The sequence below is a fragment of the Rhincodon typus genome, chromosome 5, assembly GCF_021869965.1.
Source record: "Rhincodon typus isolate 14 chromosome 5, sRhiTyp1.1, whole genome shotgun sequence".
In the NCBI taxonomy this organism is placed as follows: Eukaryota; Metazoa; Chordata; class Chondrichthyes; order Orectolobiformes; family Rhincodontidae; genus Rhincodon; species Rhincodon typus.
In genome coordinates this window covers 38,359,624-38,382,525 of record NC_063336.1, presented here as the reverse complement: position 1 = coordinate 38,382,525, position 22,902 = coordinate 38,359,624, and positions in this window count along the sequence as shown.

Genomic DNA, 22,902 nt, shown 5'->3' with positions numbered 1-22,902 from the left:
AGGTTAAGCTAATACCAGTCAATCTTCTGTAATGAGAGAGCAGTCCTTTGGTCTTCCAGGGTTATGGTGACTTTACAGGTCAGACTGCCATAACAATATAGGAACAGCAGTTGGCCACTCAGCCCATCAAGCCTGCTCTGCCATTTATTTAGATAATGGCTGATCATTTAATTCAATGCCACATTTCCTGAACTCTCTCCATATCCATTGATGATAAGTGTCCAGAAATCTATCAGTTTCTCTCTTGAACAATATTATGTTTCCACAACCATCTGGGGTAGACAATTCCAAAGATTCACAACCTTCTTCTGAATGAAGAAATTCCTCTTCCAAGGTTACATGCCCCTGTCTATTGTCATGAACCAGGAGAATCAACTTACCTCCATCCACCCTGTCACACCCTGTAAGAATGTTGTCAGTTTCAATGAGATCACAGTTCATTCTTCAAAACTCTACAGTCCTCTGCCTAGGCACTGCGGACCCACCCACGACCTGAGTACAATGTACTCACTAATATATTGCCCCTTATTAAAGGACAACACCACCTCCTTTTCTTTTTTTCTTATCCAAATAAATTATAAGAATCCTCAGATAAGCATCACCCAGTCCTGGTTATCCTATAGCCATGACTCTGAAATGGCAAGAATAATTTACTTCATTTAATCCTCAAGTCATCAAACTTATTGTGAAATTCAATGTGATCAATGAGCTTCAAGACGGCTTGAAGGGGATTAGAAAAACCAATAGAGACAAAGATTAATATTTGAGTAGTGAGCAGCTTTGTGGGAATGGTGAATGCATGGAGCAAAAGGAAGGTTGTGTGTGGGTTTGGTTTACTGAAGCATAGCTGCAGCTGTATTGGTCGCTAATCTTGCAGTGAAGGTCCCAAAGAAATATTAGGCCCTTTTCCACTGCAGATAGGGCCCCAACACCTGTTCATGACATTGGCACTGCGTGCTGATTTTTATGGCCTTGTTTTTATTCACTAATGGTGGAGCGTCCACTTTCAAAATCCTGGGAATTACCATTGACCAGAAGCTGAATTGTATTATCCCTGAATTGTATTAGGCTAGGAATCCTACAGCAAGGAGCTCAGCTTCTGACTCCAAAGCTTGTCCACCACCTACAAATCTTAAATCATGGGTGTGATAGAATGTGCCCCACTTGCTTGAATGAGTGCAGCTCCAACAACGTTCAACAAGCTTGACACCATCCAGGACAAAGCAGCCCAATTAATTGACACCACATCCACAGAATTTTTTGAAAAGATGACAAAGGTGGTGGACAGAGGTAACTGGAAGGATTTTGTTTATATGGACTTCCAGAAGGCTTTTGGAAAAGCCCCACACAAGAGACTGTTACATAAGGTGGAAGCCCACTGAACTGAGGGCAAATTACTGATATGGATAGGAAATTGGTTGAGTGACAAGAAACAAAATTTGGGATAATGTATAAGTACTCAGATTGGCAGGATGTGATTAGTGGTATTCCGTAGAGATCTGCATTGGGGTCTCAATTATTCACAATATTGATCAACGACTTGGATATGGCATAAAAAGTCAAATATCCACATTTGCTAATGACAAAAAATTGGGCAGTATTGTGTTGACTACAGCAAAGGATTACAACAGGATATTGATAGATTACTTGAATGGACAAAGCTGTGGCAGGTGGATTTTAATATAAGCAAGTGAGCGGTTATCCACTTTGAACCAAAAAAGGATTGATCACAATATTTCTTTTAGATGGCACAACGTTAAGGACAGTGGATGTCCAATGAGATTTGTGGGTTCAGATGCATAGCTCTTTAAAATGCCTCAAACAGGGCAGAAAATAGTCAAGAAGGCCAATGGAATACTGGATTCCATATCTAAAAATCTGGAGTATAATGATGTTGACCTTATGCTGCAGTCTAATTGAGGTCTTCAGGATATTAACAGGGAAAGCCAGGGTAAATGAAGATAAACTATATATACTGATTGAAGGTTCTCGAACCAGGGGACATAATCTAAGAATTAGGGTCAGGCCTTTCAGGAGAGATGTTAGAAAGCACTTCTACATGCAAAGAGTAATGGGGGTTTGGAATTCTCTTCCTCAAATGGCAGTCAATGCTAATTCAGTTATTAAATTGAAATCTGAGATAGACAGAATCTTATTAAGCAAAGCTACTAAGGAATATAGACCCAAGGCAGGCATATGGAGTCAGGCCACACATCAGCCATTATCTTATTAAATAGCGGAGCAACTCAAGGGACTGAATGACCTACTCCTGTTCCTAAGACTTTATCCATTCCCTCCAACACTAACGCTTCATAGCAGGACTGTCTGTTATTGTCAAGATGCACTGCAGAAATTCGCTGAAGATCTATTGACAGCACCTTCCAAGCCTATGACCACTTCCATCTAGAAGGACAAGGGCAGCAGATACAATGGGAACATCTCCAATTGTAAGATCCCCTCCAAGCTATTCACCATCCTGACTTGGAAATATATCACTGTTCTTTCACTTCCACTGGGTCAAAGTCCTGGAATTCCTTCCCCAACAGTATTGTGGGACTATCTATAGCATATGGATTGCAGCTCATCATCATATGGATTGTAGCTCATCACCAATTTCTCAAGGGTAACCAGGGATGCACAATAGGAGCTTTCCTTGCCAACAATGCCCACAACTCATGAGTGAATTTTTAAAAAAAATGTATGAGGGTGCCTTTCCCTAGTTGTCCTTGAAAAGGTGGTGGTCAGCTGCCTTCTTGAACCATTCTTTATCCAATGTGTATGTACACCTACCATGTTAGGAAGCTCCAGGATATCAACCTGGCAATGAAGAAGCAGCAATGTAGTTCTATGTTAAAATATTTTGGAGAGGAACTTGCAAGTGGTGGTGATTCCTTGATTTTATATCCTTGACCTTTCAGGTGGTATAGGCCAAAGATTTGAAGGCACCGTTACAGGGGCCTTGCTGAGTTGCAGCTATGCATTTTGTGGATGATACACACCAGGAATCAACCCAGATTTTTTTTTGACAGCCACATTTTCATTGTTGGCAGCTACATTTTGGTTTGTAGAAACTCTTTTTTTTATCCTTACTAATTCCTTCATTAGGAGATGCAGTCACATAGTAAAAATAACTTCTGCACGTGTGTTGATATAGGGGTGATTTGGACTGGTACAAAAACAGAATTAGAAGAATTGATCAATATCCTCAATAATTATCACTGCTGCATTAAACTTAAAGCAGCAACACATAAGAAAAGCATTAAGTTCTGAGACAGTATTTAAAATGGCACAAGACAACTGCGTAAGTTAGTAATTTGAAAAAAAGACTGACACATATTTCTGTACACAAAAAGTTATTAATTTTAACAGGCTTTCCATGGACTAATAAGGCCACAGCTGAATGATTGTATGTTTTGCTCTTGCACAGTCATTGCACCTCCTGCATTTCATAGCATGAGATGCCCTGAGATGTAACAACACATAAATGCAAATCTTTAGAAGACTGGTTCAAAATTAAATTATCCTTTGATCCCATTCATTACAAAAACATCCACCACTTTTCCTCCATGTGGTGGCTGCTGAACTTCTAAAACTTTAAACTAGAGTCTCTACATTCACTTGCAAGGAATCAATTACCTCAGTTTTCCTGGTGCTCTCTTAGTTGATTAAGGTAAAGTTACCATAGTTTTACCAGAACACAGGACTGCTCTCCTATTAGAGGGAGACGACTGGTGGTGGTTTAAGGGAAGAGGTTGAGAAGGCAGGGCCAGTTGGTAATCCCAGTTGGTGCAAGAATTGAACCCGCACTGTTGGTATCACTCTCCATCATGAACTAGCTATCCATCCAACAGAGTTAAACTACTCTCCCTCCTGTGCAGCCCGTTTCCTCTCTTTTCAGATTCTCATTTTCCTTTGCAGTCCCTCTTCTCCTTTTCAGATGCTCACTCTCCTTTGCAGCGCCTTTCTCCCCATTTTGACCTGGCTAGCTCCTTCCCTCACTTTGCAGCCTCCCTTCCTGCTTAGCTCCCAGACTCACTCCCTGGGCTCCAGTCTCACCAACCTCACTTCTTGTTCCCCCATGATCCACAGCCCCTGGCTTTGCTACACCCTCGCCAATCTCTCAGCCTTATTCCCCAGGACCTTGCCCAGCAGGCTTGCTTGCCATTCCATGCCATCCCAACAGCCCCACATTCTCCAGCTACCTTGTTATTGCTATTACTAATCTTCTCTATACTGCTCCAATCACAGGTTGGTTCTTTGCTGTATTTGCTGCTCAGACACTCAAAGTAAGCCTGTTAGGAGTAGGTATGAGGGAGAGCTAGCCTGTGATTAGAGGATCAGCTTCTCACTTATTCCGTTCATTCTACATACAGCAGTGATTTTCTCTAAACGGTTATGCCACAATTAAATTTTCTGAGGCATTTTGAGGATTTTGGGGTGGATTACACTGTAAACCCCTGTGTCTTTTCATTGTTGGCACAAACAATGATGAGAATTAATTTTTGATGTGGTGGTTGGAGTGCCAATCAAGCTGGCTATTTTGACCCAGATAATGTCGGGTTTTTTAAATGTTTCAGCTGCAGATATCCGAGTAATTGGAAAATATGCCATCATAAGACTAGTAGATGATGGACAGATTTTGGGATCTTAAGTGGTAAGTTAGTTACCACAGAATTCTAACCTCTGATCTAGTTTTGTAGCCACAATATTTACATGGCTAGTCTAGATCAGTTTCTGGCCCATTGTAACTCCCTGGATATTGATGGTGGGGGAGTCAGTGATGGCAATGTCATCGAAAATCAAGGGGAAATGGTTATATTATCTCTTGTTGGAGAAGATCATAGCCTGGCATTTGTGTGGTGCAAATGTTACTTGGTACTTGTCAGCTGAAATCCTTTATCAATATGGTGAGTAATATATCTCTGGTTCATAATGAAAGTACCTGCATGGCCTCACCACTGCTATTTCTGGAAGCCTGCACCCCGTCTCTTTGGCTCAAATCTTCCAAGAACAGCAATCATCATTGGATTGTAGAGATTGTGCAAGGTGGATAGAGTGGCAAAGTGGCCATGTGAGTAGAATGGATGAGTAGGTTGGGGGATAATCTCATCAGGTTGGTGAGGGTTTGGGGGTGAGGACTGTTAGGGGCTTACAGTTAGCTAGCAGTTCAAGCTGGTTTTGATTTCTCTAATTATTCCTAGCTAACTATTCAGATAAATGAGTCAGTGAGTCGAATTCACAGCTTAGACATTGTTTGGAGGGCCCCTGATACAAGAAATTGCCCATTGGAAGTTTTAACTTCCCAGGCAGCTCTGCATAGTCAGTGCATCAGGATTTTCGACAGGCTGTTTTTAGAGCATGTCCAGTCTTCAACTATCCAGAAGCTAGAAGATCTAAACTGAAATCTCTTTTTTCATTTGAGATGCTTTTAACCATCTTCTTTCCTAATATCTCGTTACTCAGCTCAGTGTCAAATGCTTCCCTCCTATGAACTACTTTGGGATGGTTTACTTTGTTAAGGGGTTTGTATGACATCTTAAAAATAATCATTCATGGGATGATAGCATCACTGTCTAGGCTAGCATTTATTGCCCAGTGGGCAGTTAAGAGTCAACTACATTGCTGGGGGTCTGGAGTCATGTGCAGGCCAGACCAGGAAAGGATGGCAGTTTCCTTCCCTAAGGAGCATTAGTGAACCAAAGAATTTTTTTTGTTTTCCCCAGCAGGTTCATGGTCATTACTCTTTTAATTCCAGATTTTTTTTATTTATTGAATTCAAATTCCATCATCTTCTGAAGTGGGAATCAAACCCCAGGTCCCAAAACATTATCTGGATCTCTGGATTAATAGTCCAGTGATATTACCACTAGGCGATGGTCTCCCTTCCAAGCTGCTGTCTTGTCTGTACTGCTGACAATATTGAAGGCTTCAAAGGCCATTTAGTCCCTGAAAGATTGACACATACAGTTTAATTCCTAAGTCCATTTATCTTCTGAATGCTATACTTTGGGATGGCAATTTTACTTTTAAGTAATTTTGCAACAAGAATTAAAATAACTGGAAGCTCTGCCCTTGAACTCCTAGCAGATTTCTACAATTGGTGCAGAATCTGACCACAGCATTTAGAAAAGAAATATCAGAGCATTTGAAAATGGTCCCATTTCTCACACTGAGGATAATGAAAGAATATAATATTTGTTTCTTCCCACTCATTTGCATCTGCCTGAAGTATTATTTTATTATTCTGAACTTGAATATCCTGATATGGCCATGCATTAATTTAGATTCAAACTGTCTAATCACACAAGAAGGATACTCCAAAGCAAACCATACAACCATCTTTTTGTAATAAATGTCACTTTCTGTGTTTCTTTTTGGAGAACTGTTTTACTTTCTCATGCTGTTATGATCTGCCCTTTTCATGCTGCAGCTCCATTGTGGCCAATTAATTTTGTTGTGCAGCATCTATCATGACATAAGAAGAGGCGTCATGTCAAAAAGAACAGGGGCAGGATATTTTGGGGAGCGACAATCATTTGCAGGTTGACATTGTGCACCTTTTATTAATGAAAGAGCCGCACATTTCTGACAGTAGATTCCAGCCAGGGCTCCTTCAGAAATGTGGAGCTGTACTTCCATTCTGACTGGTCACTTGTAAAATAGTTCAATCAGGGGAAAGCAAACCGTGTCGCCTTTTTCACAACAGTCACTTGCTGTATTCTGTATTATAATGGTCTAGTATCACAGAGAACCACTTTGGCAGCTCCTGTGAAAGGTTACGTATATAAGGTAAATGTGAGATTAGGGTTCTGGAAGGGTCTGGTGCCAGGTGAGTAAGGGGGCTTTGGTGCCAGATAAGCAGTGTGCCAGGCGGTTAGGGACTGGATGCCAGATACATAGATTGCCAAGTACAGAGGGTGCCAAGTGAGTAGAGTTACTAGTGGGTAGGTTGCCATGAGTTATGGGGTAGGGTGCCAAGGTGTAGGATGCTGAGGGCAGGGGTAGGCAGGCAGCAGTTGAGTAATGTGCCAGGTAGGTAGGATACCAGACAACAAGGTGACAAATGGGACAGGTAAGTAATGGAGTAGGGGCACGTAAGAGATACTGAGTGCTTGAGGAGTAGGGCTGTCAGTTCAGCAGTGGAGGGAGAGGTCTGGCCATGGGGACGTGAGGGACGTTGGAAACAGCAGCCGGGCTGGAGGTATGGTTAGGTCCCAGCAGCGGGTTGGGATGGATTTCAGGTGTAGCAGTGAGGGAGGGGAATGTGCCCGGTCTGGAGTAGGCTGTGGAGGGTTTGTTGGGTCCAGTGACATGATCATGTTGGGTCCCTGGGCCTGCAGGGAAGGGGAGGTTTCAGCTTTCAAGTTCGGGGTGTTTGAGATATGTTGGGAATCAGTTGAATACTTACTCAGGAGTTAGATAACAAATTTAAAATCTAAGTAAATGAGTAACTATTTGCTTAACTCTGGTGGAACCCTCTGAATCTTCCAGTTCAAATGGAGATTTTCAGCAGGTTCTGGGGAAGGCCATAGCCTAACGGTATTATTGTTGGGCTATTATTCCATGAGACCCAGGTATTGTTCTGAGGACCTGGGTTTGAGTCCCATTATAGCAGGTAGTGGAATTTATATTCAATAAAAAAGAAAATCTGGAATTGAGAGTGTAATGGTAACCATAAAGCTATTGTCAACTGTTCGGAAAAGTCTATTTGGTTCATTACTGTCATTTAGGAAAGAAAACTCACATCCTTAACTGGGCTTGTCTATATGTGATTCCAGATCGATAGCATGTGGTTCCAAACCTACAAAAATGTGGTTGACTCTTAGCTGCCCTCTGGGTACCTTGGAATGAGCGATAAAGTCGATACAGTGTGGAGCTGGAGGAACACAGCAGGTCAGGCAGCATGAGAGGAGCAGGACAGTCGACATTTCAGGTGTAGACCCTTCATCAAGACTGGAGATAAATGCTGGTCTAGGCAGTGATGCTCTCATTCCATGAGTGAATGAAAAAAAGGGGAATTGCCCAGAGGAATCTTCAATTTCCCAGCCTGTTCCTTTTGGGGTGTAAATTTGGCAACTCCCCAGGTTCCCCACGTGCATCTCCCATGTACATCTCAGAAACCATTATCTGGCCATTGGAAAATTCAGGCCATTCCTTTTAGAAAAACAACCTCCCTTCATCACACGATTGACGCTGCACAAGAAAATTAAAGAAGCTGCAGCGTGAAAAGGACAGATAGCAGCAGCATGAGATAGTCAAACAGCTCTTGACGAAGAAACAGAAGATGCCATTTATTGCTAAAAGTAATGGTTGTGTGGTTTACACGGGAGTTCTGTGAATTTAATCTTCTGGCCTCTGAAGTTATTTGATCTTCTCAGTTGTGGTGTTGGCCTTATTACATTTTGCCATGCCTCTCTGTGCTACAAGCATCAATTGACAATTGTTTTGATTGTAATGTTGTTGTAATTTAAGCAAAAAATTTGAACTAACTTAATTAGCTTTTGCTGACGTAATTCCAAATGCTCTGAGGCTCATCATCAGCAAGCACATTTGCCCTTATCATTATGTTTTAATTAGAGAATTTCCTGTACTAATGTAAACAGTCATTTTCCAGCCAAAATGATTCATCCGGTTCTGCACAAGATATGAAAATGACACTTGTTTGGCACAGCATTAACAGTAAAGAGCAAATAAGTGCAACTTGACACGTGAATATTATTCTTGGTCGACATTTTTTCTCCAGTACTTCTAATGCAATTCAGTACAGTCAAAGTGATCCAATTTCACTTGTATGATTTCTATAAATTGATATGCAGCTTCTCTGATAATGGGTTTTCTGATGAGCTGGCATACTGTTAAACCTCTTACTGCTAACTACCTGTTAAAATGAATCTTTCACCACACAATTTCAACTTACACTTTTCTTTTGGACAGCTAAATGAAGCAGGATTCTGGTGTATCTAGCTCCAACTTATATTTATTTAATGCTTTTACTAAGATGCCAAGACTCTAATGTTCCAAATTGCTTGCCATTACAATCTGTGCAACAAAAAGATGTGATCCTGAGTTGAAAGACCAAAAGTGATTAATCCACATGATCTACAAATTCAGTTTGGAAGAGGGCAAGGGATTTGGAGATTTTTGACTTTTACCCAAAATGGGCGTGAAAGTTTAAGAGTGGCCTCACCACTTGTTTGGCACAAAGGCATGGACCACTTTAAAGATCAGAATTGAACAAGAGGTTGAACTGTTGAACAGATCCTCAGCCCGTCTGTACTCTAGAAGGAAAGAAGATTTGGTACCAGAAATAGGCCATTCAGCCCTTCGAGTCTGATCTGTCATTCAATAAGACCATGCCTGATCTGATAATCCTCAACTCCATTTTCCCTCCTTTTATTTCCCTTTAATTCCTTACTAATTAAACATCTGTCTAACTCAGTCTTGGATATACTGAATATCCCACCCTCAACAGTCCTCTGTGGTAAAAACTCCATATATTCACTATCCACCAAGAGAAGAAATTACTCCTCACCTCTGTATTAAATGGATGAACCATTATTCTGAGATTATGCCCTCTGATCCTAGACTGTCCTACAGGGGAAGCAAATGTTCTGCATCTACTCATGTTTCAATAAGGTTGCCTCTTTTCTTCTAAACTCTAATGACAGCAGGCCCAACCTACTCAACCTTTCCTCAGAAGACAGTCACTCTATACCTGGAATTAACATGGTGAACGTTCTATAGACTGCCTCCAATGCCAATATATCTTTCCTTAGATATGGGTACTATCTTCTTGTTGCCTATTTTTCAGTAAAGAAATCAGTAGACCATGTGATGTGAAACACTCCCATTTTTTAATGCCGTACTGTAGTACTTTCTTGAGATTCTTATGTCTGAAAATATTTATGATGATGCTGGTATTCTGGAGAGCATTGAGTGTCCACCACATAGTGTGAGATTGGAATCACATGGACAGTAGTAGATTCCTTTTCCTGAGGCACATTCCTACACAAATTGATCTTTATGACAATCTGGCTGATATCTCCAATCATTTTCTTCTTGTTGCAAGTACATGGATTAACCAGATTATTGAATTATATATCAGGATTTTTATGGTTGAATTTATGACCTTTGGGTTGCTGGTTCAGTACCTTAACCACTAGAGTAGTGTACTTGCTATTAGAATCAAAACAGACTGTAGACTTCATTGCATTTCACAGGCATGTTGGCATGCTGGTAAAATTTCCATATTTACAAAAGTCATATGTGGGGAAGATAACATGGTACTGACTGCTCCCCATCACCCTTCCTTAACTGATGAATTATAATTACTTTGAAGAAATACTGATGGTAGCAAAGTCACAAACATGTATCTGTCCTTCTAGGCAGTAGCAGTCGTGGGTTTAGAACCTGCTGTCTAAGGATCCTCGGTGAATTTCTGCAGTGTATCTTATAGATAGTATGCACTTCTGCTAATGAGCATCGTTGGTGGAGGGGGTGAACATTTGCAGATATGGTGCCAATTAAGTGGGCTGCTTTGTCCTGGAAGGTGTGAAGCTTCTTGAGTTGGAGCTGCACCGACCCAGGCAAACAGGCATTATTCCATCATACTCCTGACTTGTGCTTTGTAGATGGTAGACAATCTTTGGAGAGTTAGGAGGTAAGTTACTTGCTCAGGATTCCTCGCATCTGACGTACTCTATCAATAACAGTGGCTTGGTAGTACCATTACAATCTGAACTCCTTTTCTATTTGTTTATGAGATGTGGATGTCGCTGTCAAGACATTTATTTCCCATCCCAAATTACCTAGAGGAGTTTAAAAGTCAACCATACTGCTGTAGATTTGGAGTCAAATGTGGACCAGACCAGAATATTGTATGTATTTCACCAAAAGACATTAGTGAAGCAAATGTGTTTTTGTGACATCGTATCTGCATTGACATGGCATCTCAAGCTTCAAGTCCTTGATGGAGTTTGACTTTGGGTGGGGGATGGGCTGGCATGTCTCCTTTCCACTTGGCATATTGCCTTGTCATGTTACTTTGGAGTTTTCTTCCTCCAGTGCATGGGCAATCCAATGGAGGTGCAGATGTTTAGGGCAGATGCAGTCTCTGTGTCAAACAAAGCCTTCTTGAAACATCTGGACAAAAAACAAAATATTGTGCATTCTGGAAATCTTGAGTAATATGATGAAGATACATGAATACTATTTCAGTGCTTGAATTCTAATGTAGAGGAATGATGCATAGTTTTAAGTTTCATTTGTATTGCTTTATTGTGTGTTATTCCAATAAGTTCTGTTATTTATGGACTGCACTAAAATAAAAACATACTTTTAAATGTGCTTTTAATAGGGGATACCTGTACAAGTAAGTTGCTGTTTCAACTGGAATGATTGTTTGGGAGCTTTTATGATTGGAGGTAAAAAAGACAGATGTTTTATCTCATGTGCTTCAATGGAAGGCTATGATAGGAGGAGGGGAGGGTATTGGGGTGATGAACCAGGATAGCATGGAGGTGATAGAAATGATGGGTCTGTTGAATATAGAGACTGATTAAATGCTTGGTGAGGAAAAAGGAAACAAAACAGAAATTGCTGGAAAAGCTCAGCAGATATGGCAGTATCTGTGAAGAGAAATCAGATTTAATGTTTCAGGTCGAGTGACCCTTCCTCAGAACGGATAGTAGCTAGGAAAATGTTGGCTTATATGCAGAACACAGTGTGGGTGGAGGGGGTAAGGAGTAAATGACAGGTGGAGTTAGAGCCCAAAGAGAGAGAAGAACAGTTGGACAGGTAAAGGAGTGGATAATGATCTGGCTAGGGGGGTGAATAGCTGTTAATGGGGACAGTTAGTAGCTAACAATAGGCTGTGTGTATTGGCCAAGTATGTGTTAACAAGGCCAGATGTATGAGGGTTGGGATAAGGACATGGGAAAGCTCAAGCCCTAAAGGCCCCAGAGTTCCCAAGAGCAAAATGACGTGCTGCTCTTCCAGCTTATGATGAGCTTCGCTGGAACACTGCAGCAAGCCTGAAACAGAGATGTTGGCCAGGGAACAGGGTGGTGTGTTAAATTGGCAAGCAACTGGAAGCTCAGGGTCTTTTTTGTGGACAGAACATGGGTCTTCTGCAAAGCAGTCACCCAGTCTATGCTTCATTTCCCAATGTAGAGGGACACCACATTGTGAGCAGCAAATGCAGTAGACTAAATTATGGGAAATGCAGGTAAAGTGCTGCTTCACCTGGAAGATATGTTGGGCCCTTGAATACTGGGGAGGTAAATGGGCAGGTGTTATCCCTTCTACGGTTGCAGGGGTGGGTGCTATGGGGCTGTGCGGGGTATTGGGGGTGAAGGAAGTGTGGACCAGGGTGCCCCGGATGGAACGGTCCCTGCAGAAGGCAGACAAGACAGGGGAGGGGAATATGTGTCTGGTGGTGGCATCTCGCTGGAGGTGGCAGAAATGGCATCTGATGATCTTCTGGATGTGGATGGTGGTAGGATGGTAGGTAAGGACAAGGGGACCCCTTTCGCTGTTGCAGGAGGGAAGAGAGGGGGTGAGGGCTGAAGTGAGGGAGATGGGTCTGACCCGGCTGAGAGTCCTGTCACCAACGGTGCTGGGGAATCCTCGGTTGACAAAGAAGGTGGACATTTCGGAGGCTCCCTTGTCGAAATTGACACCATCTGAACAGATGCGATGGAGACAGAGGAATTGAGAGAATGGAATAGAGTCTTTCCAGGAACCAAGGTGTGAGGATGTATAGTCCAGGTAATGGTGGGAGTCAGTTGGGTCTATAGTGAATATTGGAGGCCAGCCTATCTCCAGAAATAGAAACAGATATGTCAAGGAAGGGAAGGGAGAAGTCAGAGATGGACAAGATGAAAATAAGGGCAGGGTGGAAATTGGAAGCGAAATCCGTAAACTTTACCAATTCTGGACGATCAAGGGAAGCAGCACCGATGATATCATCGATATATCAGAAGAAGAGTTGTGGGTGGAGGCCGGAATAGAACTGGAACAAGCAATATTCCATGTACCCCACAAAGAAACAGGCATAACTGGGCCCCATGGCTACTCCTCTGACCTAAAGGCAATGAGAGGAGTTCAAAGAAAAGTTGTTCAGGGTGAGAACGAACTTGGCCAGGCAGAGGGGGCTGTTGGTGGATGGGGACGGTTCAGGCTTTTGTTCCAGGAAGAAGTGGAGACCCCTGAGAACATCCTTGTGGCAGATGGACTTGTAAAGAGATTGCATGTCCATGGTAAAGAAGAGGTGGCTGGAGCCCACAAACTGGAAATTCTGAAGCTAGCATAAAACATCACAGAAATTGCGGATATAAGTGGACAGGGACCGGACCAGGGAAGAAAAGACTGAGTCAAGGTGGGAAGAGATGGGTTCTGTGGGGCAGGAGCAGGCAGAAACAATGGGTCTGCCTGGGCAGACCTGTTTGTGTATTTTGGGAAGGAGGTAGAAGCAAAGAAAATGAAACTCTATCATAGTTCTGGGAAGGAGGGGAAGAATAAGAGCAGAAGTTTGTGAAATAGAGTGGACGTGGCTTCCCTTGGGGGACAATCCTCAGTTGAACATATTCAATCATAGTATGGAAGGTAGCATCAGATGAACAGATGTGTTGGAGATGGAGAAACTGAGAGAATGGAATAGATTCCTTATAGGAAACAGTGAGTGGAGATGTAGTTGAGGAAGCAGTAGAAAGCAATAGGGAGACAATGGATATTAGTTGATAGCTTATCCCCATAAAAAGAGACAGAGATGTCAAGGATGGAAAGAGAAGTGTTGGAGATTGACAATGTGAAGACAAAAGAAAGGAGGAAATTGGAAACAAAATCAATGAAATTTTCCAGTTCAGGGGAGAGCAGGAAAAGACATGTTAATACAGTTAGTCATCAATGTCCAGAAAGAAAAAAGAGAAGAGGGTTGGAGTCTGAGGAAGATTGGAAGAAAAATTATTCCACATTCTTCGCAAAAAGGCCGGTACATCCAGGCCTCATACGTCAGAGTATTAGGAACCAAAGGTGATCTCTACTTACAGATTTTTTTTTCCCAAGGCAATTGAACTCTCCAACTACTTTCCACAAGGTCACTGCCACCTTTCCAGCAATCCTCATTAGCCACAAGATATTTCTAATTCACCTGTTCAGAGATGCTGTTGCTCAGTCATTACCTGCTTCTAAGAGGCTCTTGCAACACAATGGTAGCATTCATATCTCCAAACCAGAAGATCCAGGATTGAATCCCATCTATCTTTGATGTATGTCATTACATGTTCAAACAGATGCTTTTAAAAATTAGGCTTTTCTTACCTGCTACTATCTTGAGTAAGCCCCAGACATTTACTGCTACCCGCTATTTCCTCATTAATGCCCTTATGTAGCCATGAGTGTACAATATAGCTTTTCACAAAGCAATCACGGCACCAGCAGCACTGAATGCCAGTGGCCTTATGAAGAACCCTCCAAAGCAATGGTGACTATGTAAATGAACCCAGGAGTTAGTGAGAGGTGAGTTGCCACAAACATTCAATAGCAGCATGCAACACTATCATCAGAGGCATCTTGTGGTGCAGTGATAGAGACCCCCACCCCTGGAACAGGAGGCCTGGGTTCAAGTCCCACAGGCTCCTAAGTGTATAATAACATCTCTAAACAGGTTGGATAGAGGAAAAATAAGTTAATAAAAATAAATGTAACCCTATCATCCTCTCCCTCACTTTCTGTTGGTTTGCATTGCCCTGAATAGGCTATGCATGTAAATTAACTAACTGGAAAGATGGATGATTTATTGGTAGTGGTTAATTGATGAAAATACCTTTGCTGATGGGAAAATAGCCATTCAGTTATGTGCAAGAGCACTTCTGGATATAAAAAGAGGCAAAAAAAGGTAACACAATCATGAAGGGTTCTTGTAGTGCAATGATAGTGTCCCTGCCTCTGGACTAATAGTCCCAGGTTCAAGTCCCACCTGCTCCAAAGATGTGTCATAGTATCTCTGAACAGGTTAATTAGAAGATATATATAACAGTATCATATCATAGTGGTACATTGGTGGTGACCCTATCTTTGAGAATGAAGGCCTACTACCATTAGGTGTTGGTTAATTCAATTGAAAAGATGGCTGGTCTGCAAGACAGAGTGATGCCAACAGTGTGGGTTCAATTCCTGCACCTAGGTGAGATTACTGTGAAGGCCCTGACTTCTCAATCTTGCAAAGGCTTTTGGGGTGCAGTGCCAACCTCTGGAGCTGGGGGCATGGCTTCAAGACTCATCATTGCTGAACAGATCGATAATAAATATTTGTAACACTACCATATCATAGTGGTGCATTAATAGTGAACCTACATTTGAGACAAAAGGCCTACCTGCTTCACAGGTGTATATGATTATACCTCTGAACCGGTTGATTCAAAAATATCTGTAATATCATCGTCTCCCCTTTCAACTCCACTTTGACTTAGCACCTACCTTTTGTCCCTACCTGTCCCTCACCTTTGGTGTTATTGCATTGCCCTTAATGGGATGTGCACATGCATTGAACAATTGGAAACACAGGTGATTTAATGGTGCTGGTTAATGGGTGAAAGTTGCCACAGGTGGTTCAGTAGTGGGCAAAACTGTTTGGTTGTGTGTGAAGGCACTTCCGGATATATAAAAAAATGTGTAAGACTATCACCAGGGCTCTTGTGGCACAATGGCATTGCCCCTGCCTCCAAACCATAGAGCCATGGGTTCAAGTCCCACCTGCTCCACAGGTGTGTAATGACATCCCTAGACGGGTTAATTGAAAATATCTGTAAAGCTCATCAGCAAGTCAGTTTGGTGAATTCTGTAGAATAGCTGATGGTTTATCTTCATTTTGTTAAACTTTTGAAATTTAATATGGTTGACCCGAGTCCTGACTGAAATACTGAACTTAAGTTACTAATTATATTGCTGGGAAATTTCTAAAACATAAGAACAAACATACAATCTGGAGATGCTGCAGCGCCGCACACAGTGCATCAAAACTAGCTGATACCGTAAAAAAGAAATGAACATATATCATGACAAGACTGTCAGAGGTGTTGCGATGTGCAGCAGCTCCAGAAATGAGTCCAACAAGCATGTCGACAAATATTTGCAGCATATCTGACAGCTGGAACATAGGGTGGAGTCCCAGCAGAAATTATAGGATCATTCTGAGATTTGTCCTCACAGCAAATATTTACAGGTCAAAGGTTTACGAACGGGCTCTGAAAGGAACAGGTCTTTGAAATTCATGGCAATGTGATTTTCTCTTACTATGATGTTGATTTGTACCTGCAGCAAATATCAATAAGTGCTTATGCAGCCGGTCCCCATGTCATTATTGATGTATGAACCAGGCTATTTTATCTCTTGGGGCTTATTAACAAAGTAAAGGTTTGGCCTTTGCTGATAGACTACCAATAGAATTGACAGCCCACCCATGTGACCGGAGTAATTTCAGACGCCTATTCCAAACCTACTTAAATGAATGCTCCATTCTCTGCCTGAACAGCCCTGCAAGGCTTGATGGTTTGTGGTATGAGTCAAATGACTGCCACCAACACTCCCACTCCCCTCTGCTCCCCAGCTTTCTTGATGCATCTATCGAAGTCATTGTGGAGGAAATGAGAGTCATAAAGGAAGTACTGTTTCTCCAGCACTCACAGCAGCAGTCCCAAAGTCATTGCCAAGTTAACCTGGACAGTGGCCAAGCATTGGTGCCAGCAGAGGCACCCAGGACCTCAAGCTAATTGACAAAGAGATTCAATCATCTCATGCCTCTTCACTTCTTTGAACACCACCTCACAACATACATCTCTGACTCTCAACTATCACAATACCACTATCTAGCTCATTCTTTAATGCTCATTTGGAGCGTCACATGAAACTTGTTTTTTGTTCATTTTAAACACACGCACTTCCTTTTGCACCACGCACTGGCATGATACTCTGCTTACATTTTATTACTCCGATCACTCCCTGCTCTTTTCATGTGACACACACTTCCCTCTCCTTTCACAGAGTAGGGTAACAAATAATCTTACTCATAATAAGGTCCCAATTTTAAGCAGCCAACAGGGCAGGAATGGAATGGCTGAGGGTATAAAATTAGACCTAGAGAATTCCTTGTTTGACAAGGAGGGAGTCCTATTTATAGAGGCAAAGGACCAGAGAAAAGAAATAAAGAAGTTCATTTTGTGCAGCAGGAACTATTCCATCAATAGCTTGGGTTTATCTCAGTGTGCAGCAGTGCTGAATGTTTTTCAGTTGTCCTTGTGCACAGAACTAGGAGTAAATATCTAAACAGCAGCCTGTCTTTGGGTAAAAAAATGAATGAACTGAACTTACAGTACAAAACTGAATGGATGTTAGGCATTTTGTTTAACATACCTGTAAGGGTAGAAAAACACAAAGTTTTAAGATACCCAATGGCCAGACAAAAATAAGAAGTTATGGGGTGAGATGTTGGACTTGTTAGCATGTACTCTTGTGTGGTGAATTGTTCCAGATGCAGTTTTGGTACAGATATTAATGCAAACTGTGTGAAAGTTTGAAGGAAATAAGCAGAAAAGACAGAACATGAGGTGAACCAGAGGCTCAGCACTCCACTCAAGGCCCTCTCTCTTAACCTTCCACAATGAAAATGCATTCAGCAGAAGAGAGGACTGACCACAATTTCCTCCCCGCCACCCCACCCCCCTCCAAACAGAGCTATTTGAAGATGTTATCAACTAATTATTGAGAAGGATTTTATGCAGGAAGACATTTTCATGCAAGGTTCAGGAGATATTCTCCTCCCTGAGCCACAGCAACTGTTGGAGAGGTCTGCTCTGCTCTTCAGTAAAGATAACCTTGCTGAAATCTGCCATCAGCTGCTGCCATAATTCCAACCTCAGGGAATGGTGAGGAGTGGATTGCCACTGGCTATGAAGGTTACTGGCATTAAACTGTCATGCATCAGGCCCCTTCCAGGTAAGAGTTGGTGATAATTGCAACATTTCATGGTTTTGTAGGTGTGGTTACAAAAGGCTCGCTATTCAAAGGGAGTTAATCACATTTCACTCTTTATTATCAGAGACAAGCACAGAGCTTTAGCAGGAATGCTGGTTTCTCATGGTGCAGAGTGTTGCTGGTTGTCCATACACCAATTTGCGGGTGTCACATGGGAACTCAGCCTTAAACTGTGATGACGGGAATCTTATTCCGTCAATGCCCAGCTGGTGCGTAACCATAAGCACAAAGTCATTCAGGTCTCTGCTTGAAAGCCATGCTGTTCAAGAAAATATGACACAGCAGACGAAGCATTTCTGGTGTCTGGGCCACTGTGGGGGAGCCCAGCACCCAGTAGGCCAGCCCCAAGATTCAGGATGCTCTGCTGTATGCTGTACAACCTTACCATCATACAGGATAGCCTTTGCCACCAACCATTCCAGGTGCATGAGGAGGGAGAGGTAGAATAGGAAGTAACTGAGACAGACCTTTGTTCTGGCTGTTTGTGAAACACTCATCTGAGTGACTAACAGGAACTATAATCTCAACTGTCTGCTCACCAACAATGCCTTTCTCTTTTATTGATCACTACACCATTCTCTTGGTCACAATGCAAAAGCAAAATCCACCACAAAATAAACATTCCAAATCAGATTTGTAAATCAAACCAAGCCAAATTATGTACAAAAGTCAACTGCTTATCCTTGTACATGTTGTGACTGTCAACTGCGTGTCTTCCATTGCCCTACTGCTCCTACCCTAGGAAAGTAGCTGACTTTCATCTGGGTAAGAATGGAGATGGCCTTGGATAATGATCTTGAGCAGGCCTGGGCCTAGAAAACTTGGTCTCATCTCTGCCTTTGACAGCAGCAGTTTGGCCTGACTGACAAACAAAGAACAGCATCTCGAGTAAAGACAGTAGCTTCTTCCTCCATGTATCCACTGTCTCTCCCCTGAGACAGCATCTCCGTCACCCTGAACAATCTGTTGGATGACAGTTTGTTGGAATGCTTTGAGAATCTGCATGCTCCTTTGCTTCAGAATTCCAGAGCGAAGGTCAAAGTGAGAGAGAATCTCATGTGGGAACTGATGGCTACTAGCAGAGACAATATATCATGCACTATTTCACTGGCTCTGCTTTGTCCAAAAGCAAACTATTGTTGCTCAATGTAGCTCAGGAACTGCCACAAACATTATGGATGTCCGTCTCTGGCAAACCACAAAGGATTATTTCTGGGATGTTGAGAGCAACACTTCTTGAATGGCTTCCTGTGCTGGCATACAGTGAATCTACTGTTGTTCTAAGAGAAAATATCCTACTCAAACAACTGACAGCTAATGAATCACTCCCATTGATGCAGGACATCAAAATAAAACACCCATGTACTCATCTGAAATCCCACAGTCCCTACTGGAGCAAACTCTGCACCTGACAAGCAGACAACAGCCCACTTTTTAATGGTGGATGTCTTGGTTAATTGCAAACAGCACCCACTCACCATGGGGATACATATTGCTCCCTGCAACTGCAAGTGTTCATCCTGAAATTGTGGTGCCTGGTAAACATTTCCTCAGACTAAAGGGCAATCTGGAGAATGAAGGGAAGGAGCTACTTGCTGAGGTAGACACGGCAACCAACAACATAGGTAAGATTAGAGAGGAGTTTCTGCTGATGAAGTATGTGTAGCTAAGGATTAAATTGAAAAGCAGAACCAGAAAGTTAATAATTTCTAGGTTGCTACTTGAATCGTTGGTAAATTGGCATGGGCAAATAAGTATTGAATATGTGGGAGAAATGATGTGGGAGAAAAGGTACACGTACTGAGGAAAGAGTGTGCTGTACTTTTGGAACAACCTTCATCTGAACTGCAATGGGACCAGGGTAGTGGCAAACAGCACATCTAGGTCCATGGAGAGAACTTTAAAGTAATTTCAGAGGAGCAGGGTCATGAAAAGGGAGATTTCAAAAACTGAAAAGAAAGGAAAATTCAATACTATGGGGAAATGGTGTAGATAATTATAACCAGTGGGACAGAGGGCACACAAACATAAGATTGCAGCAGAAAACAAGAACAGATTTGGGAAAATAATAAAACGGCAAATTAAACCTCCTTATCTGAATGCGTATAGCATTTGCAACAAGATTTGTAACAAATGATAGCACAAATGCAATAGAAATGAATAAACATAAGCCAATACAGAGATATGGTTACATTATGACCACTAGTAAGACTTTAATATTCAAACAAATTGGCTGAAGATGGAAACCTGGAAGATGAGTTCATTGAGTATATTCAGGAAATTTTCTCAGTTTCTGGAACCAACTAGGGAACCCATTTTTTTAGTTCTCGTTAAAAGGCAAGGCAGTTGAGAAACAGTGACTTACAAAAACTTAGATATTTCATAACTCTCAACAAAGATATATTCCATTGAGAAAGATAGAGTCATAGAGATATATGCGCAGAAACAGACCCTTTGGTCCACATTGTCCATGCCAATCAGATATCCTATACAAATCTAGTCCCATTTGCCAGCATTTGGCCCATATCCCTCGAAACCCTTCCTATTCATATACCCATCCAGATGCCTTTTAAATGTTGTAATTGTACCAGCCTCCACCATGGGAGGTCATTCCATACACGCACCACCCTCTGCCTGAAAAAGTTGCCCCTTAGGTCCCTTCTTTATCTTTCCCCTCTCACCTTAAATCTATGCCCTCTAGTTTTGGAGTCCCCCAACCCGGGTAAAAGACCTTGTTTATTTACCCTATCCTTGCCCCTCATGATTTTATAACCCTCTATAAGGTTACCCCTCAGCCTCCAATGCTCCAGGGAAAATAGCCCCAGCTTATTCAGCCTCTCCCTGTAGATCAAACCGTCCAACCTGGCAACATCCTCGTAAATCTTTTCTGAACCCTTTCTAGTTTCACAACATCCTTCCTATAACAGGGAGACCAGAATTGCACACAGTATTCCAAAAGTGGCCCTAACTAATGGCCTGCACAGCGGCAATGTGACCTCCCAACCAATAAAGGCAAGCATACCAAACACCTTTTTCACTATCCTATCTAAATTCTATGAAATGCATGGGGACCATCCATGACAGAATAAGGAATTTAAAGATTGTATTGAATTGAAATAAAAGATAGATATTTCAGGGGTAGTAGTATTTCTGAAAATTGGGAAAACTTTAGAAACCAGTAAGGGTATGGCTAAAAGAAAAGGAGAAATTGGAGCATATCAGGAAATGAGCAAGAAGCATTAAAACAGACAGTAAAACATTTACAAGTATAATGGGTCATTTTTCAATTTGGCAAAGTATAATTAGTGAAGTATTACATGATTCTGCAGCCTCAACTATTTACGATCTACATTAATGACTTGGATGAAGGGCTGACTGTATTCTGGCTAAACTTCCTGATAACACAAAGTTACAGAAGAAAGTAAGTCATGAGGTGGATAAAGAGGATCTACAAAAATATGTAGATCAGCTAAATGAGTGGGTAAAATTTGGCAGATGCAGTATAAGTGGGAAAGTGTCAGGTTATCTACTTTGACAGAAAGAGTAGAAAAGTAGCATTTTATTGGGACGATGAGACTGCTTAATGCTGCAGTACAGAGGATTCTGAATATCCTTGAAACTGTATCACAAAACATTAATATATTGAGTATAAGAACTAATTAGGAAGGCAAATGGAATACTGGCTTTTATTGCAAAGGATGAAGTATAACAGTAGAGATGTCTTGCTACATCTGTACAGGGCAATGGTGAGATCACACCTGTTTACACCTTCTGTCTCCTTACTTCATTGGGGATATACTTACATTGGAAGCAGTTCAGAGAAAGTACAGCAACTTGATTCCTGGGATGAAGGTTTATCTTCTGTGGAATGTTTGAACAATTTAGGCCTATCCTCAATGGAGTTTAGAAGATTATCTTTTGAACCATGTAAGGTTTTGAGATGCTTGACAGGGCAGATTATGGGTGGATGTTGCCTCTCATCGAAAAACCTAGAAATAGCAGGCACAGTTTCAAATGCAAGGAACTATTATTTAAACTGGAGATGAGAAGGAATTTCTTTTCTCAGAGGGTTGCTAGTCTTTGGAATTCTCTTCCACAAAGAGAAGTGGAGACTTGAGGACGGAACAGGGAAGATGTGGCCATTTGCTCTATCCATGAAACATGATGGACAGCTCCGATTGTGACTGTGGCCATCCAAGTCAGACCATTGTCGCTTTACTGACCTACACCCTTGAGAGATCGCAACCGTTCTCATTGCATCAGCTAAAGTCATTGAATGGATCTTTAGTCTTGACATTGAACCACAACTGTTTCTTGGCCATACAAATAAATAACTGACAGCTATGATGCAGCAAAGCTGATCTTCCATGACAACTGCCTAAGTTTTCTCCACAGCACTCAGATGTTGGGTGGCCATTAATTATGGACACGATAATATTGCCCATCAGATATTCCACTGGTGTTGGGATCACAAGAGTATGAACAGCAATAAATGCTGCCCTAGACAGAGATGCCCACATCCCATGAGCAAATTATTTTTTTAAAAAGCTGGCTGTGTGTGCAAGCTGTGTGATGTGGGTGTCCCTCTTAGAGCAATGCTCTGTATGTGACAGCAAGGATATGAATATTAGATATGAGGACTGATTGATAGAGATTGTTGGTTGATGAGTGATGGGACTACATAGTTTGAGCTATGGCTCAAAGTGATGCAGTTGAAGATGCATTTACTGACCTTGATCTCTTATATAAGGTCATTGAACTTATTGTGGCACTTCATTCAGTCCGCAGAACTTGACACTTCAGACTGACCTACATGGTTCCAAAATTTTTATCCCTTGGAGAGACTGCTGGCCCACAACAAATATAAGTTAT